This window comes from Molothrus aeneus, chromosome 6, assembly GCF_037042795.1.
Source record: "Molothrus aeneus isolate 106 chromosome 6, BPBGC_Maene_1.0, whole genome shotgun sequence".
NCBI classification, from domain to species: Eukaryota; Metazoa; Chordata; class Aves; order Passeriformes; family Icteridae; genus Molothrus; species Molothrus aeneus.
The window spans coordinates 29,346,482-29,365,925 of NC_089651.1; the positions used below are offsets into that span (position 1 = coordinate 29,346,482).

Here is a 19,444-nt window from a genome sequence, read left to right on the forward strand (position 1 = left end):
GCCATCCGTGCCAGCAGCACCCTGCTGGGCAGCAGCAAAACCTCACCAGTGCTAAATGGCCAGACAAGGAGATGGGAAAGAGCCCAGTATCAGGGCAAACATGATCATAACATCATTGTGTCCTTCCCTGAGGAGCTGCTCGGGGCACTGTGCTGAGACCATTTCTTGTTAGCGCCATCGTAAATGTTTCCAAGTTTATGAACACAAACAGCTCTTTGGAAAACAGGCATGGAGGCATCCAGTTCTGTGTGGCAAGAGCAAGGAAGGATGGGATATACAAATATTTTGGCTTCACAGTCTGTTCTCATATACTTATGTGGTGGCATTTGAGCTCTTTGAGAATTAATAAATGAATTCACTAAACAGTCGTGCTGTTGTTCACTAGGTTTGTTATCTATGAAAAGTAGCAGCAGCTTGAGGATTTTGCTCCGAACACTTGGATTTTGCTTAAGGTGGTTCTTGATTACCTTCAACAAAGTGAACTGATTTAAGTTCTCTTCTTATGAAAAGTATGATGGGGGAGCTGATTTATTCAGTCAGAGAATTCATCATTGCATAAAGAGAGGAAGAGGCTGAATTAGCATTAGTGAAAGATCTATGAATGTTCCTGGAGAAATGTTATTACTTGAACTCAGAGAGTTGACTCTGGGGCTTGGCTTTTTCTCTTTTGCTTTGTAGGAGTTTCCAGTGGACTGCTTTGTGATGAATAATATCTCAATTGTTCTTCTTTTCTTAAATAAATCTAATTATGCTTTTTCCATGCAGGAAATGGAATCAAATTATAGGTATCACTCATTCATCCTTTTATAACTCCTGTAGTATTAGCAAGACAATGTCCTGTAATATTAGCAAGACAATGTCCGGCGAAGAAAGCAGTGTGCTTGGCCCTGGGCAGTTGGTAGAAGATACAAGCATCTGATCAAATTACTCAGCTTCTCAAAGAAATTATTTTCAGAGGATGTTGATGATTATAATTTCCTTACCTTGTTCCATCCAGCTTGTTCCTAGCCATGGAAAATCACCATGGCAGAGGAGTGATGCTGGACAGGAGGATATGGCTAGTGCTGAGCACGAGGATGCCACCAAGGCAGCCAGCTGGGATAACTCACCAAAGCAAGTGCTTGGTAGTCTCACACATATTTGGATTCTTCTGCAGGGCTTAAAGCATGTCATCACATAGGTCCTGAATTATGTATGAGCCGCTGATTGGACGTAGCATATCTGTGTAAGCACAGTATTATCCCCCCCTGCCTCCGCACTGCCAGCTCACCAGATGGGAAATGTCTGCTCCTGCACAGCCCAGCTGTGCTCTGTCTTCCTCCTGTGTCAGACATCCCACACTGGGGTGGCCTCCCTCCCAGCAGAGGTGCTATAGAAGGGGGGAAACTCAGGTATGAGCATCCCACTGGGATAAAAGTGTTTCCATCTCTCCATCCTTCCCCTGTGTTTAGTACCACACTGGCCCTGGGGGACAGGTGGCAGCCCCAGAGCATCAGGGAACTGCAGCATGGTAGGTCTTGGACCACAGTTGGTCACAGGTAGCTGGCAAGGATGGTTCCTGACTCCCCCATTGGGGGGCCTGGCTGAGGCCTGCTGGGAAGCTGCTGCTTGTGCTTTTATGCAGCTGTGGTAGTAGGAAGGGGGAGAGGCCTGGACCACCGGCAGGGTGAATTGGTAGCAGGGTGGGTGCACATCCTGTGCTCAGTGCTGAATTAGCATGATGGTCCCCCCGTCCCTTGGGCAGGCAGGATTGGGGCTCCCATCCCCAACACCTGCATTGGTATTCGAGCAAGTGTGACCCTTTCACCCCAGGCTCTCTGCAGCCTGTGTGCCACAGTGCCATCTGCCACAGGCAGCTGGGAGCAGTGGGCTCTGCACTCAGGCTGGAGCACACAGACTCTGGGAAAACAAATCATCACTGGCTGAAGGCTGGGCCTGGTGTCTTTAGAAGTGGGTTTGTGGAGAAGCAATGCAAGGCTGCACTCATGGAAATGGATTCTAGGCAACAAATGTGGTCACAGTCCAAGCTCCTCTCCTCACCTGCCTGCAGTCAAAAAACATCAAATCTCCTAGATCTCCTAGAGATCTCTACCTTTATTCCTTGTGAAGAGCTCCCTGCAAGTCTGTAAAATATGTGCAGGACTGGGGCTGCCCGAGTTACCTGCAGGGCTGGTGCCCTCAGCTGTGCAGACTGACTGCAGCTCCATGTGTGCTCAGACAGAGCATCACCAGCAGACAGGCTCTGCACCCTCTTCCCAAGCAGGGGACTCTTCCTTGCTAGTCCCTAGCCCTGGGGAACTGACCCAGCCTCCCCCCAGTTCTCTGTTTATTTCAAGTGTTATAGCTTTAGAAAAATTCCTGTCTGATGATCTAGGTCCATTTACACCCCGCTGCTGTGTAGAAACATTCCACCAGTGCTAAGCAATATTTCATTCAGGGACTAAATTTGCTGTCTGAGTTCAGAAGCTCTTTATCATTGTGGGAGCAGATCTCTCAAAATCTCTCTTAAATATTTATCTATTGCATCATGTCCAGAAAATTACAATCTGGATCTCCTTTTGGACTAGAGAACTGTGAAAAACACTGCCTGTTCCCCTGGGCCTCTTCTTCACATGTGGCTAAACTCTGTCCATGTCCCTGGGAACTGCAGAAAGTCTGGATAATGGTAATGATGGCAAAGAGTTACAGCTTTGTAAACAAGGACATGCAGGGAAAACAGCTAAAGGTAGTTCTAGAGATCTGCTAAGAAAAAGGAGGGATTGGAGTGCTGGGGCATTCCCGAGGCAGCTGCTATGGCTGTTCCCATCTGTAATGTAGGTAGTCTGGTGTCTGACCTCAGTCTCTGCTGGACAAATGTCTACAGCACTGGGCTAAGAAGAATCTTGCCTTCAGTAGGAGAGGAAAGAATGAAAAGTCTGGGACTGGTAACTTAGGCAAGAAGATTGAATACAACATGGGTCATGATAGCTTGAGAGTTTATGAGATTCAGGAAACTTCACAAAAGAACAAGACTGACAGTATGTGATGGTTTCACATCTGCCTGACTACACGGCTCTCCACTTCCCTCTGAGCTGCTGTGCTGGGGCTGCTGCCAGACAAGGTAGACCTCAGGCTTCAATCAACATGGTAATTCCCTTGTCCCTTCTGCTAATCATTTTCCACAGCCCTCCTACGTCCCTGGCTATCAGCCTTGTCAAGGAAGACAGGCTAGATAACCTGCAAGGACTGAGCACCCACTCCCTAACGGCTGGTCCTCCCCCACCTCTGCCATCCTGGCTCCTCACTGAGCTGGTATCAATGGAGTCTGAACTTGGGCAGATTCCTGCCTAAAGGGAAAATGTCTTTCTCCACAACCAGCTCGGACACCTCTTGTCAGCAGCAATAGGTAACAGGTAACAGCAGTAACAAAAGCCCACAGCTGCACTGCAGCCCTGCTTCACACGGTCTGGTGCAGGGCTGAGTGCCCGGGGATGGAGCTGGGGCTGCAGGAGAGCAGTGTGTGCCCCGTGGGGTGCCTGTGAGGCTGCTGCTCCCACAGCCTCGCTGCAGGAATGCAGGCACAGCCCCCTGTGCTGCCTGGACTCTGGCCGGGGCCAGCTGCCAGCTGGTTCCACAGTCTCCCTCAGCTGAAAGGGTGTGAGGAAATCACAGAGGATCTCTGTGGCTGTGCCTGAAAACTTTTTCTCTATCTGATGTTGCCTCCTTATAGAATTTGACTGGTCAATACTGGTTAGTATGCCTGTGGTGACAGCATTTTAAAATGGGTGTTGAAAACTCTTTTATGGAGAATTTCCAGCCTGCTTATTGCTCCAGGTGGGAGAAGCCTGGAGGAAAGCCACATGCATGCAGCAGTCTAGACATGTTTGATTTCTTTTTGGAATTAAAGAACAGAAGTCCCATAATACCCTCTCTTTTTTTTAGCATTCATACAAGTAGCCAATGTAAACAATTCTCTCACTGCCCTGAAATCTGGAGTTGCTCACAGGATGAAGCAGTGACCTACTGAATCTCTGGGAAGAGTAATATTAGCCTCTGTCTGGTGTGCTGCTGCCTTGGCCTGGTGCACAGCCCTGCTGCCTGAGGCCCAGAGCAGGCACTCCAGTGCCATGTGTCTCCAGGCTGCTCCCATCCGAGGGGCTGCTCCCATCCAAGGAGGACACTGAAGGACTCCCCTCTACTCAGGCACATAACAAACCCTCTGCCCCTCAGACAGAGCAGGTTCCCCAGCTTTGCTTCAATCCACCTGGAGGGCTAAGCTAGCAAGGCCTTGTCCTGGGATCTGGAACCAGCATTATATCCCATGTGTTATATGCAGAGAACATCTTTCCATCACACCTGAGAGCTGCTGCTCATGATGGATTTGGAAGAGCCTACAGATACCTGTTCATGGCAGCAAGCCTCCAGGCTGCCACTTAAACTGGGGTGACTTCTGAGGTTGCCAGTGCCCTGGCTGCATATTGGCTTTCATGCACAAGTGATGGAGTTTCTTGTCACAACATGAAACATTAGGATAAGTCAAGGAGCCTCAATTACTGCACTTGCAATCAAGCAAGGATGAAGGCTGCTTGTTCTTCTTGAACTGGTGGTGGTGCTGCTCCTTTGGGCTTCCCTAAACCTTCTGCCTACTATAGTGTTTCCTGGCGTTCTGATGCTGTTACTTCTCCAAATTGTTTTATACAAATGGATATTTTCTTCTGGGTTTTCTGTGCCTTTAACTTTGGTTCTGCCTACACACCCATGGTTGGAATTGCATTGAAGAAGCACACAACAAAGAACATGAAGCAGCTGCCCTTATATCCTGCTCAGCTTCAAATGCAGTGGAGGAGATGACAGCTGCCCAGGCTGGACTCCTGAGTATGGAAATGGCTCAAAAATGGACAAAATCATATTGAGTGAAAAGATATACTCAGGAGTCAGCCTCTCTGACAGCACAAACAGCCAAGAATGGGGTGTCTATATTTTCTCTGTAGTGGTAGCATGAGTGTGAGGGACATAAGAAATTATTAAATGTGATGAAGGCTGTGTTGCCTTTCAGCTAAGCTCTTGTCCTTGCCTTTTAGGACTTCAAGATAAAGAACTGGGATTTGGATCTAATCAGGACTTAGAGAAACAGACAAGCTGATAACATTCCAAGGCTTCAAGTCCTCTGGATTAATTTTGGTTTAATCCCTGTGTAGTTAATTTTACATCCCAAAGATGTTTTGCAGGCTCTTGTTGCAGGCTTTGCTCTTCTTCATGTCCCACCTCAGGCATACGTGGTGCTGATACTGGTGGGAAACTTTATAGAGGTGCTGCATCCCACCACAAGCTTCTAGGTTGACTGACTCCCCTGTGCCCCATGAACTTAGGAAGGCAACTTGGGGTCCCCAAAGATGCAACCCCAAGTTGTGAAACAAGCAGTTGCTGCAGTTATCATGGCTGAAAATTCCTTGGGTATTTCTCCCTGTGCTTCGTTTCCTGCCTTGCTCTGGCAAAGCTCCCCGTTTCCATGGTGATGATTTATTCCTCTAAATAGTTTCTATTCAAGAACAATATCATGGGTCCTTCTCTGTTGTTAGTTTAATTAAAAATAACCTACTCTCCTCCTGACATCAGTTTTGGCTGAAGCAGTTGGAGTTGGACACTGACCTCCAACTTCTCTAATCTGCCCTTGCTCCCACACAGAGATGACCTTTCTGCCTGCCTGCCACTCAGTGTAACCCTTGAGGACTGTCCTACTGCTCCCGACCTGTCCTACTGAGAAATCTCCCATGAGTGCAATAGAAGGAAAATGCAGATAGGAGGAAAGGAGAGAGCAGCTGAGTTCTTGCAGAACAGCACCACACAGTCCCATGTCTGCCCAGGAGTGAAGAGGAGCATGGCACCCTGTGCAGCTCTACTCTTCAGCTTTCCTTTCCATGAGTAAGGAGGCTTGTGATAAATAGGAAGCCTTATGAGAACAGCATGGCCCGTGATAAAATGGCCTGTAATGCATCCCTCATGATCACAGCCTGGATTTTAAATGAGCTGCCAAAGAGGGAGCCTCTCCCCTCCTCCCCAGTCTTTGGTTTCCAAAACAGATATTTTTTTACTATGAGTGGAACAGGGACTTGTAGCCTGAAAACTGGAAACAAAAATGAAAGAAAATTAAAAGGCTGAATTACATATTTGGTAAATCTTAAAGTGTCCATTTTATTGCATAAAAGTCTGAATAGGCAGCCTGGTCTCCATACAACAGGTGCCATTTGGTGTTTCTTGGGACACTTCCTTCTTTCTTTGTATAATGAAAGAGACAGAGCATCTGGTTTCTCTGCTTCATTTTAAATGCCAGTGCTTATTTTGTCAATACATTTACATTCCAACTTTCTTCAAATGTAGTAAAAAGGAAACGCTCTGAGGTTCTTCTACATGGAAGCACATTAATGTGCTTGATTTTTAGGCACCAGTAGCAGATGTACTCAGAGCCTGGAGTTCAACCATGGAGTGAGGAGAACAGACTTCAGGGAATTGAAAGCAGTTCCTGATTCAATGAAGACATTTTCTGACTTATTCCATTAAATGCAGCCAGCATCAGCTTGTGCTGGGAGATGGATGAAAATCTGTTGACAAAAAAGTATGGAATACAACCTTCCAAATGGTCTTTGCTCTGGCACACAGAACAGCATGGCAGGAATGCCAGGTTGCTGGCTAATCCAGAAGGGCAGGTACCAGGTACATTTTCTTCTGTAATACTCAGGCTGTGAAACCTTTTAAAGCAGTTGCAGCACCTTTCAAACACGCAGTGGAACCCATCCTTATAAGGTGGGAAAGCTTCATGTTCTGCTGTTAGAAGATAGGAATGTGAGCTCGGAAAGGATTGCTTCACGTGAGCCCTTTATCTGAGAAACTGGTGATAAAACTGAAGAAGTTCACGTGACACTTGAAGAAGAATGAAGAAGAATTTCTCCCTTATCTAAAGGAAGCTGGAGATGTCAAGTCAGAGGTAGAATACACAGGATAAGTTACGAGGAGGAAATGATGTAAAGGGGCCAGACAGTTTGGAAATCTGCCTGCTTGCCTGTGTCCTATTTTGTGCCTTGGAGAATTATGCTGACATGAATACAATATCAATTTTAAAAATAATTTACTGGAAGCTTGACTCTTTTGGCTGTATGACAAAATGAAAAAAATCCAAAGTCCTTAGGACCCTCAAGTGTGCCGTCTCTATTTTTGACCTCATCTCTCTTTTGACCTCTTTTTGTCTATCTTTGATATTGAACTGGGAGAAAGCAAGGGAGGATTTTGAGATAAGCCTTTCAATCTGTCAGTTGTCATTTCCCTCATACAGTTTTTCTCTGAAAGTAGCACCCTCTATGCCTCTGAAAGTTCAGTGGGGGAAGATGCTGTGCTATCAAAACAATTCATTTGCCTCTTAACCAACACCCACAAAGTTTGCCCGAAAGAGATTTTTCAATCATTTAAACCTTGTTTTAAGATGGTTTGTCTCCTTTAAAAGCAAAGAGGAAAATGCTACTTCTTGGTATAGAATATAAGCATGCCAAGTGTTAAATTCCATCTATTTCCTCCACACTCTATCCAAAGTCTAGCTAGAAACATCTTGTCCCATTGTAAGAGCCTGTGTGGTCCTCAGCTTCTCTTGACATGTCACTTCAGGCAGCGTCTCTCTGCATGCTCCCTGGTTAATCCTGCCATCAAAATCCTCCTGCTTCCATCCCTCATGTTCCTGCCTATTTCGTATTTTACCTCTTTACAGCCTCTCCTTCCCTGTGTTTCCTTTTGCCTGGTCTCAGTGCTTGCATCACACTTTTCAGCATAGTGTGATGGAAAGCCAAACATCAATCATCCCTTGTCTAGTCTGTGGACCCCAGAAAAAGCAGTTACAAGGCACAGGACTCCCAGTGAAACCAGAGGGCTCTGAGGGAAGGGCCACATACTCACCTGGTCCCCAGGAAGCATGGACCCAACACACTCTCTGTTTGGCCAGGACATCTCCAAAGCAAAACCCAGGTACCACAAGAAGAGGTCACCAGCAGTACTGCAGCTGTGGTGCTGTGAGGCCATGCTATTCAGGCATGGCTTTTTATCAAGAAGCCTCATCCTTCATGAGAAGCTCAGACCATGTTTTTTTAAAGAATAGCCCTGGGTTATTTTTATGAAAGACAATGTGGCCACTAGAAGTAGCATAATGGGGATCACCATGATTTACTTTTTTCCAGGACAATGGGCATTGTTCTGGTGGAGCTGAGGACGGTTTGGGCTCTTATCAATTGCCATTTTCATATAAACCAGGGCAAAAAGCAAAACGGAACCTGACTCCTCAGCTGGGCAGAGCTGCAGTGGTTTCTCTATTGCTAGTGTAACTAAAATGTGGTAAAAACACAATCCAGTCTCTCAAGCCAACAAATAGGATGAAAAAGAGAGTTAGTGGAATCCTGCTTTTTTGGCCTGATGAAAACTGGCCCTGCTCTGAGCTGGCATCTGGACCAGCTGTCCTCCCAGAGCCCCTTCCAAACTTAATTTCCTGACTGTGGTCAAGAATGACAGACTTCTATTGGCCTGCACAAAAATTTGAATTGAACTTCCACAGACAATAAATCAGAGTGAGATGTAAGATCTTAATTCCATTTTGAATTACAAGCCCAGGACTAGCTGTGGTTTTCTGATTTTGTTTTTCATCAAGCCCAGGGTATCCCCTGGTGTGGGGCTCCCCAGCAGCCAGTCCCCTGGCCTAGAGGTTCAGGGAGTGCCTCCAATCTAGCAGTCCATGCATGTGCACATCCTCCCTGAAAGCTACACCTTGCAGTGGTAGCTCTTTCCAAGACTTCTATCAGAGGTGGAAGGAATGAGAGATGTGTCTGTAGCTATACATCCAAATGCAAGGCTTGAATTTTTCTCAGTGAGACTACACATAGAGTGAATGCTGCTTCTGCTCTCAGAGGGAAGCTGGAAGGCAGATACTGGCCCTATTCCTTCTTCAGAGCATCCATCCCAGGCTAATCTGAAAATAGAGACCTACGCTGGGACCAGGCTGGTCTGAATGCACCTAACAGAAGAGCATGGTACCAATTGAAGGGGTGCTCACACATGCAGCTCTGGGCTGTGCTCAGGGGAAACACCCAGATCAATAATGACCATGGAGGGATGGAGGTCTCTGGCTTGTGCAGGCAGAGACCAGGGGGAAACAGACCTGCTGTCAGGAAGGATGAGTTTGCTCCATTGGTACTTCTGCTGAACCAGACTGGAGAACAGTGGCAGGAATTTCTCATTCATTTGCTCCCACCTCTAACTTCTTCCACCAACGCTCCAGCAGAACTGAACTCTGCTGAAGCTTAAAAAGCCCTTGGAGCTGTTTTTTTCTCTCAGGGTGTTTTAGATGTATGCAATACACTGTGACTATGCTCCCAGAAACCTGTTGGATGGGCTGGATTTTGGAAATATGAATGTTAAGTCACAGATAAATGAACAAAGCAGATAAACAGGTACAAGAGAAAATATTGCTGTAAATCCAAGGTGTGCCTTCTCTGTAGCTTTAGTTGGGAATTAGGAAGAAACCAGCACTCAGTCCCATTCAAGGTAATGCTAGTTTTGGTATTGGGCATACACAATTTGGATGGGACCCAGACCTTCTTTCTCCCTCCTTTTTTAATTGCTCTTGCCATAATTACCACTATTGTTGTATATAGTTGTGTTTTTTTCCCTTGTGTGCAAAAGCTATGATGCAAATGGAGTCACTCCCAGAGAGTGCCCAAGGGCTGGGATGCAACTGCCCTGAGATGGGTCAAGCTGCAAAATAATAAAGGTCAGGGATTCATTCCAAACCAGATGCCGTTGGCAAACACGTTGTGGCATTGCTGTGCTCCAAAAGAAGTGCCAGAGCCCTGAGCCTTGTTCATGCCCAAAAACATTCTGTGCAGCTCAGCTGGAACTCACCTCTGCTCTGTTGTGGTCATACAGGAGGGGTTGGACTTTTTCCCCCCAGAGCTATTTGAAAGTCCTGTGCAAACAAGGAAACTGGCCTTGGACAGGAAACTCAGCAATTGCACAGTGCTGACAAATGTCCAGAGACTATAATCGACAAAAGCATGGAGAAAATGGGGAGCCTTGTGCTCTCCACTTTGTTTTTCATGTGTAGGGATCTCAGGTGCCAGTCACAAAGAGACGAGATGTCTGCAGACAAGCCCTGATATTTACATTTATTTTTCGCTAAGGCAATATAATTTGTGGCTAATGTCATGGTTTAATAAAACGGAATCAGAAAGGAGTAAAGCTATTTATGTCTTTCAGCAAGACCCACACAGCCTGTTCCAGCTCTGCAGCCTCAGCCTAAGCCCCTGGGCAGAGGGTATGGGCACAGAGATGACACAATGCTGTGAGCTCTGCTCAGCTTTACTATTAGCAGACACTATTTAAGCATGTTATAAAGTGGTATTCCCATAACCTTAGGCTCATACACTCTCTGCTTTCCTCTCATTGAAGTGAGTGCTATGATGCTAAGCTGAACTCAGCACAAGGGAGACCTGGGCATTTTCAAAGTCCAAAATGGAGACTTACTTGAGTCAGGTGATGAAGAAATACTTACATTGATTTTCTACTGTATCCATTGTGTACTTTTTGCTTGTCACATTGTCTGTCCTTCAAAGAATGACAGTTGGGGGATTCAGGGGGATTCAGGGGGCTGTTTGGTTACTTTCTTTGCCTTATCAGAAAACCATCCTTGAATAAAGATCCCAGAAACATTACTAACCCCAAAGCAGTATGTTCCAGAAATTATGAGTATGTGGAACAGAGTCTATGCACACATATGATGAAAATTATTTCCAAATTTTATCTTCTGTCCTGTCACAGGATACTACAACAAGGTGCTGACAGGACAGGACTTAACCATAACTTTTCAACAAATCCCCTCATCAACCAAGGTGATATATATTGGTGTAGTGCTAGGGCTGAATTAGGCACTGCCTTGGCAAAGGTTTGCAAAAGTGTAATTTGCATGTAAGTTCCCTTGTGTTCTTAGTCAAATATGCACACCTTTTGGGTTTTGATTTCCATTATTCAGGTACCACATACTTGAGGTACCTGAGGTGCACATATGTAGCCTGGGTCTGAAAGAAACTGGGATTAAAAGATGCTTCATTAGCTGTAGGTAGAGGTCGTTCAGCAGGGAACTAGAAATGTTTCTCATAGGGCATATTTCTGGCTCTGTACCTGAGATGGCTGTAACCATTACTACTATGCATATCAGTAGTTGTAATGGTTTGTAGTAGAAAATAATATATTTCACTGTATTTCCCATACAAATATTGTCAGTCCATTTCACACAATTCACAGCTCTCTGAATTTTTTCCCATTTTTGCCTTCAGAAAATACTTGCCATTCTAAAAGGAGTAAACCACCTTTATACACAGACAGGCAGACTATGCCTCCAGGGGTTTTCTTTTATGTGGGTGTTGCTATAAAGAAAGATTATAATATAGGGCTCTTGCCTGGGGCTTATCTTGAGAATTGTCTAAGTTCACTCATACAAGTGGAGGATATGGAATGGGACTTCATAAGAAATAACCAGGATATTTCACAAAATCTCAATATCTTGGCATTTTGAATTCCTAGTCTGCTAGACTGCAGTGCTGTGAACAGTGTGGTCCAGAGATGTCAGGTGTCAGAGGGGTGTTCAGAGGAACTGGACAGTGCAAAAAACTCAGCCCCAGAGCTGCCAAGTCTTATAGTAAGACCAGGTCACTTTCTTTTTCTTTCCAGGCTTTTATTTTCATCACTACTTTTCCAAGTCCTGGCTGATGCAGTATTTTTTTCAGCCCAATCTTACATGAGAGGTTCGAGAGCCCCTGTGTTTCTTTACCACAACAGTACAAGGAAGTTTTCTGAGGCTCATGCTTCATTAGCTTAGCTTCTCCATAACCTTTTGGGTACAATGTGCATAACCTGCATAGTGATTATGGCAAGAGAAAAATCCTTGATGATCTTTTCTGCCCCATGGTCTGTGCACTGCCACCAACAGTGGAAGGCCTTCTGCTGTCCCTGACTATAACTCTATTTCCCAATACCTGCAACCTCAGCTATCACAGAAATTACTGCAGTAAAAAACACCCTGTGAGATAAAGAATTTTTTTTTAAAAAGTCAGAGATGAAGTAATTGAGAGAAAGAATCCAGCACACTGCCCTTGTGGCTCATTCTCGTCATCTCTCTTTTCCCCAGATGGGGATGTCCTTACTTCTTGTCCAACAACTTTGAGGCAGCGGTGACTGCTTGGGATCAGCTTCTCAGACCTGTGGCTACAAGCAAGACATACCAGGCTGCGTATCACCAAAGATAACGCTAAGATGGAGAAGGAGACCATGCAACAACAAGCATCTTAGCTGGAGGAATGGCCTTCACTGAGTGGAAAAATGCTGGATGCACAACAGCCACAGGGCTGCTTCTGCGGGTGAGACTGGCCCTGTTCTTCCAAATGACAGCCAGCTGCCACCTCTCTCTGTAAGGTTCATTCCTCTGGAAGATATGACTGCCATGAGGTAGCATATTGCTGCTTGGGATGGGGAGATAACACTTCAGCCTTTAGCCTTTCTCTGGCAATTTGCATGAAAATGGATTCCAACTCTTTGCGGCTTGAAGAAAAGCAGGTGTTTGTCATCCAGTGTGTTTTGAGGCAAGGCTAGTGTGGGTCAGATGAGATAGGGCCAGTGATTCAGTGTCAGAGGAGATGTACTAGGCACCTGCCAGGTGAAACCACCTCTTCCCAAGTGGGTCCAAGTGGAAGTAGGTCCCACTGTGTCAGCCCCAACTCCAGAACCATTCTGCCTGTGATGAGGCTCCTACTTCACCCCAAAGCTGTCAAGCTCTCCTACAGCACTGCTTTCAGAAAATATATAGGGTCAGAGGCCAGGCTGCTGTTGCTGTGAAGGCTGACTCCCAGCCAGTTGAGAGTGCTGAAACCACATCTACTGCTCGGTGAAGGGGATGGGGTAGGGATGTTCAGGGTATTTTTGGACAGGAAGAGTGATGGTAGTTTGCTGTTGGCCAGAACACAAGAAAAAAACCATATCTTCCTTTACGTTAACAAGTGGCTCTCCTTTTTCAGCAGGGGAAGACCCAGGGAAGCTGTTAGGGCAGGTTTTGCTTTCCAGAGAGGAGAGCACCACTGCTTTCTGCCAGTGTCCTGGAAGGCAATAAACAGCATAACATCTTTACCTCGACAGTCATTTAAAGAGCGCACGTCTGAAGCGATGAGCCCAGTCCCAGATTCCGCATTCGGTGTTTGTCCCTCTCGTACTCGGTCGGGGTTTGGCCCTGCATTTCCCAGCTTAGGCCCCAAGGGCCTCCGCTCCGGCTCGGGAGGCGGAGCCGAGCGCTGCAGCGGCCGCGGGCGGAGCTGCCCCGGGGAGCCCGCACGGCCCCGGCGGGGCCGGGCCTCCCTCGGCCGGCGGCACGGCTTCGCCCCCGCTGCCGCTCCTCACGGGGCCGGACGTGTTCCGCCTCTCCTGCGCGGCGGCGAGCGGCCCGCGGGAGCCAGCCTGGCCGCCGATGGCTGTGGAAACCTTCGGGCTCCCGGCCGACGCCGCGGGGCCAGGCACGGCCCAGGTGGGAAAACCTGGCGGGGGGAGCGGCACGGCCCACCAGAGACTCTCGGCTTTCGTCCCTGTTGGGGCCGGGGACAGACAGAGTGACCTGAGGGGCGTCCAGTCCAGCAGTGCTGCCGGGACCCGGCTTGTGTGCATCGCTCATCCAGGGGACCCCGTGAGGGTCACCGACTGCTGGGCCGGACAGCAGCCGCGCTAATTCTGCTTAAAGCTGCCATGTAAAACGCCTACAGTTTGATTCCCAGGCATGCCATGGAAATGCATCCGTGCTTCCTGGGACAGGTGCACAACTACAGGGAAGGCCTCTGCTTGATGCCTCCCCTGCCAAAATATTAAATAAATAAATAATAATTTTTTAAAAGGAAGCAAAGAAACATGTACTGATTCATCGGGGTTAATTTGTTGGTCCAAAAAGGACAAAAGAGACAGATGTCTTGACATGTGGACTTCAGGCTTAATGTGAGGTCTGCTCCACCACTCTGTATTATTTATTACTCCTCAGCCATTTCATCTCCCTCTCTGCTATTGAAGAAATAGCTTAGGCTTTCTCACAGAACAAAAAAAATTAAAAGTACAATATATAAATGGAGAGCAGGATGCCCTGGGAAGGGCCCCCTAGGGATGGAAGAAGACCTGTTTGTGGGACAAACTCTAAATGGTAAAGATGACCTCTGGCCCTGCCTACTGGGCTACAGCCACAGAGAGCAGAGGTGGAACATGCACACAGGCAGCAGCCCAGCCTGAATGAGGTGGTGGCTGGGCTGCCCTGAGAGCCTCCTTGCTTCGGTCTGAAAGTGCCACTGTCTGCCTTTCTCACATCCCTCTTTACTTGCCATGTATCAAAGCTAATTTTATGAGAGGCTTGCAGGGAAGGCATAAGCGGGTAGTCATGGCTCAGAGAGTCAAAGCACTACAGGGGAGTGCAGGGCTTGCACAGCTGGTTTGGAGCCTCCTCTTAGAGAAGAGATTAAAGGAAGCTGGGGAATCAGCTCACCTAGTTTGCCTACTGAGGGGCCGTCCCTGCTGTATGCTGTTAGGGCTGCCCAGCAGCATCCTCCTCACTTGTCTTATAGCACTGGGCATACTGCTTCACAAGCGTCACCTTCCTCAACGTGGAGCCACTGCAAATGTAAGGGTATGGCACTCTCTGCAGCTTTCCAAATAAGGAGCTTTCTGATACAAGAGGTAACTTTGCACTGTGCAGTTTGATTTCCAGTAGCTGTGCAGAGTTGCTCCCATTGTACAGAGAAGAAACAGCCATGAGCTAGTTAGGAGACAAGAATAATGAACATGAGATGACTTTCTGTACAAAGGCATGCATAACCCATAGCTGCTTCTGTGAACAGTTTTTGCTTAAGGAACGCAGAAGCTTAACCTGTTTTGCAGAGACAGGCAGGCTGCCAACCACCCAGGTGCTCCCTGAACCCTCCAGAGAAGTGGGATGAAGGGATTTCTTCAAGCAAAGTCCATAGCCATGAAAGGCTAGCTTTAGGCTCCAGGAAGTCTATTTTGGGAAGGCAAGCTAATGGAGCAATGACTTTAGGGTCAGTGTGTGGGTCCTGCTCCAATTCTGAGAAAAGTTTGAATGTGGATCCCAGCCTCACTGACTCAGTATCATGTTCCCCACTCACTGCTGGAGCACTGTGTGCTGAGAACAAGCTGACATGCCTGGAAGGCTGTTGGTATGTTTTTTCAGCTGTACCAACTACTTTTCTAAAGGGAGTGAGCTTTTCCTCCACACCATGCTCTGCTAAGCTGTGCCACCTCTGCTGCTAGTGGAGGCAGGTGGCTTGGCAATGTACAGAAAAACTGAAAATCTCAGGTGTTTCTCCCAGATCTCTCAGGGCACCCTTAGGAGCACTAGATGATACTACAAGAGCCTTGATTAGCATCTTAAAGACAACAGGTAAGAATCAACCAACTTCCTCTGCACTGAGTTTTAGTTTAGAGCATTTTGGAGCATTCATGTCCTGTTGGTGCACTATGATGAGGGTGGGCCTCTCTAGAGTGACATGGATCTGCATTTTCTTTGCCCTTTCTGAACTGTGATTGTGGCTCCATACCCAAGCATGGATTATGAATATAGTCTGCAGTTTGATGACACTGTGACCCATCTCACTATTGAAATAAACAATTGATGCTACAAGCATGAGGAGATGGAAGGTGCACTTAAAAGCCAAAACCAGGAGTGAAGCATCTCCTGTTAGCATTTGGAGTGATGGTGAGTTTTGCTGGTAGCTGTAACACAGGGAACTGCCACTTCCTTATGAGGCAGCTGGAAGTGGATTTAAAGTAATTGTTGCCCATGTAAGTGTGTAAAAATATTTTTTTTTCCCACAGCCCCTTTCACCTTACTCAACTCTTTCAGCTGAGTGAAGATCCCACAGCAGTTGTGCTGCAATGTGCTTTACATATGGGTGTCTGATGAGACTATCTAGGTCAGGGTCCATATGTCTGATTTTACATTTTTATTTTCCTACAGCTGTAAGGACTTTTCTTCAATCATTAATCTCTTTACAATCATATTGCTTCATAGTACTGTCTTAAACTCTGGAGCTGATAGTATTGCACAGTATGAAACAAAGTTGGAGAGTTCACCTTCCAAGCTCATGATTGGCTTGATTGTCCCTAAAGTTTTGTCTGTCTTATAACTGCCCTACTGGTTATTTAAAATATCCAGCAGTGGAAATTCAGCACCTTCCTTTGGTGGCCTCCTCAAGTTCTTTGCTATCCTGACTGTTCACAGATTTGCCAGTGGCCACAGCAAATGATGTAATGTGTTACACTTTGCAGTAAACTTTTACGTATTTGAGGACTGGTACTGTGTCTCACTTAAATTTTTTTCTTCCCTAGACTAAACAAAGCCTGTTTCTTCCAGTCTCCTTTCAAAGGTCGGGTTTTCTAGACTTCTGAGCCTTCTTGTTACTTCTCCTTTGGACTCTCTCCAACTGATGTGTATCTGTCTTAAAACCTGGCACCCAGAGCTAGCCACAGGACTCCATCCACAGCCTTACAAATGCTAAGGGGGACAGAAGGTTTGCTTTTCATGTTCTACAAATGACACTGCTTTGTACATGCACTTGTGGACATGGATTTCCTAGGAAAAGGCCTGAGAGAGCTGCAGCTCTGGCATTACCATCTGCCTGCATAGCACTCATGCCTTGCCATGCTGCTGCAATTGCACAGCATTCCCTGGCTGCTGGCAGTACAGTCTGCTCCAGATCTGTTGATGTGTGCTCTTCTGTGTTTGCTCTGCATAAGTAACTCACACAGCCTCAACTCTCACACCATGCACTTCTCCACAAAGAATTAAAGACTGCAGTACATGCTTGGCCTGCTTGTATCACATTTTGCAGTGTATCAAATTTCTTCCATCCATCACCCTCCATGGTTTCCCCTACAGGATTATCCTAGGCCTGCATCATTCACGGAGCAAAAATTACGAGCAAGTGAACTTCATGCATGGTCAGGTCTTACATCAGCTCTCTGCAACCTGTCAGGGATGATAGGGCTATGTGACCTCTGAGCACGCTGGCGATGCATTTCTGTGGCAGCATCCTGCAGATCTTCCTCCAGGAATGCTTCTTTTGTGCAAAACTATCCCACGGATGGAGTCTGGGGTCTGCAGACAGCTACAGATCCCTGCAGCAGTGTGTGAAATCTTGAGCAAGCATCCTCAAAATGCTTTGCTCTCAACATATCTGAGTGCAGTTGTGGGTTTGTTCAGGCAGGGACTGCTGACTCACTATTGAAACAACTGTGACCTACAGCTGCATGCCGTACCCAGCGCATCCCAGAGCAGTGATGGGTGTCATAGCAATGACTATGGCTGCTCTGGTCAGTATTAGAGTCACAGGTTTGTGGCAGAGCCATGTGGGAAAGAAGCCAGGGCAGTGTGGTGTAGCTGAAGTATAACGAGGCAGCTGCCTTGCTCAGAAGGAATTAAATTTTTGTTGGCTTTCTCTCTGGAAAGTGATTCCAAGCCATGGCCAGAAAAGGGTTCTGCTTGAAAATAGTCTGAAGATACCACTGTAATAATGATATCCTTGAATATGGGGGAGGGCTGTTTTTTTTTCAAGCATTTTACTACAAAATAGTAGACTTGCAATTATGGAGAACATCAAAGTGAATGGATTTTAAGTGAAGTTTTTAAGCTGGAACTAAATAATGATAGGTCTGAGAGCGCAGTGACTCTTGCATAGGAAAAGGTTTTCTGTGAAGGCAAGGGTGGAGCCCTGTGCTTGCTATTCTCCTACCATGTTGCAGCTGTTCCCTTTCCAGAAAAATTTCACAATATTTACCTCCAAAGCTTGTAACGCCTTTCCCATGGTCAGTTTCGGTGCCTGGGAAGTGGGAGAAACAATAAATTCTGCCTCTTGCCTCTTTAAGCTACGGGCACATCATCAGGCAAGATCTGTGCAATCAGAAAGTGAGAAAAAGAGACTCAAACCCGAGTCTCCCTCTTGGTGGCAGCAGGAATGAGCTATCTCATACTTAATTTGCAATCTCCAGAGGCTCCTGCCTTCTTGCTACCACGTGGAAGGCACTGGTTGGCTCTGCCTTTCAGAGCTCTGCACATGGAAGTGTGTAGCTTCTGCAGCAGCTGCTGCACCATGGCTTCCCCTGTGCCTCAGGGCAGCATCTTCCTCTGCTTCCACCAGGAGAGATGGCACTGAGCATGGCCTGGATCAAGCCTTAGGTTTGTACATGGATACACCAGTTGTCAGGGATTTGTGTACTTATGGTGTCCAGTTTGAAGTGTGCTCGCTTCTAAACTTTAATCCATTCCCTGTCTCTTGTAGGAACATGGAAAATGTTATTGTCTTTATCTTCTCTGGTTCCTGAGTCTTTTTATTGTTTGGGACAGACAGAGATATCGTGTCAGCACTGTGAAATGGAATGTCCTTTAAGGACTGACAAAGAAAACGAAAAAGAGCAAAAAAAGCCTACACAAAGACCTGCCCCTCAGTAAAGGGTAACTTGCAGACAAAACATGAGAAGTACTAACCCTGGGTGACTGAAGGTCTCTAGGCCCATATCATAGAATAAGGATGGTAACCTCAATGAGGTGGTCATTTCACTGTACAATGTGTTTCACAGTCATCTAACATGACTCTGTCAGTGCCACTGGATGGTTTTACTCCCTATGTCTGTCCCTCTGCAGAACAAGCTCAGCAGCTGCCGTAGTTGCTTTGGTTGCATGATGCTCCTATGCATTTCTGAGCAGCAAATACCTTTCCCTTCAGGGATAAAGTGAGAGAGCAAAGGGGGCATTATATGGGCAATGTTGGTCAAGTAGTCCTTGAAGGATGAAAGTAGATAGGGATATGTGATAACAGGAATATAGGACTAGAGATGTAATTCCTGATTCTATTGTTGTTTAAGTGACACTGTGAAAGCAAAGGGAACAATCTAGGGTATCCTCTGCTAGAAAAGTAAAATCAGGCTTTTTACAGGGAAAAAAAAATCACTGTCACAAAATGACCCGTATCAAACAATATTAGCAAATATATATAAAGACTGCTCTGTAAGTCACTGGTTTTAAAGCTCATGCTCTGAACAAGCGTGGTTGACCTCCAGTCAGCAGAAGGAAGAGATAACATCCTCTTCAGGTACTTGCACAATCCCACAGTTTAGGGTGAAGGACTGGGGAGCCAGTTTTGGAAGATCAGATAATTGGGGAAGTAAAGGGAAAGAGGACTTAGGATGCTAGGGTCCCAGTAGAAGGGGAAATGCAACTTGGGTGAAGAGGCCTTGAAGGACAAAAAACGTTTTGTACTTAGGAGCTTCATTTGGGCCTCTTTTTCCTTTTGTCCAAACACAGCATTTCTACCTTGGTTGTTCCTTTTTTTCCCACCTATCCATGGATGAC

At 46.4% G+C, this 19,444-nt stretch overlaps 1 long non-coding RNA gene across 1 annotated transcript in view; it reads right to left on the bottom strand.

Moving 5' to 3' along the window:
* The window catches only part of LOC136558126 (uncharacterized), a 37,358-nt gene extending 24,048 nt beyond the window's left edge, over window positions 1-13,310 (bottom strand). The window contains exon 1 of the long non-coding RNA XR_010783836.1: window positions 13,184-13,310. This is a non-coding gene — a long non-coding RNA (uncharacterized lncRNA). The remainder of the gene's footprint in view (window positions 1-13,183) is intronic.
* Window positions 13,311-19,444: the final 6,134 nt, after the last annotated feature.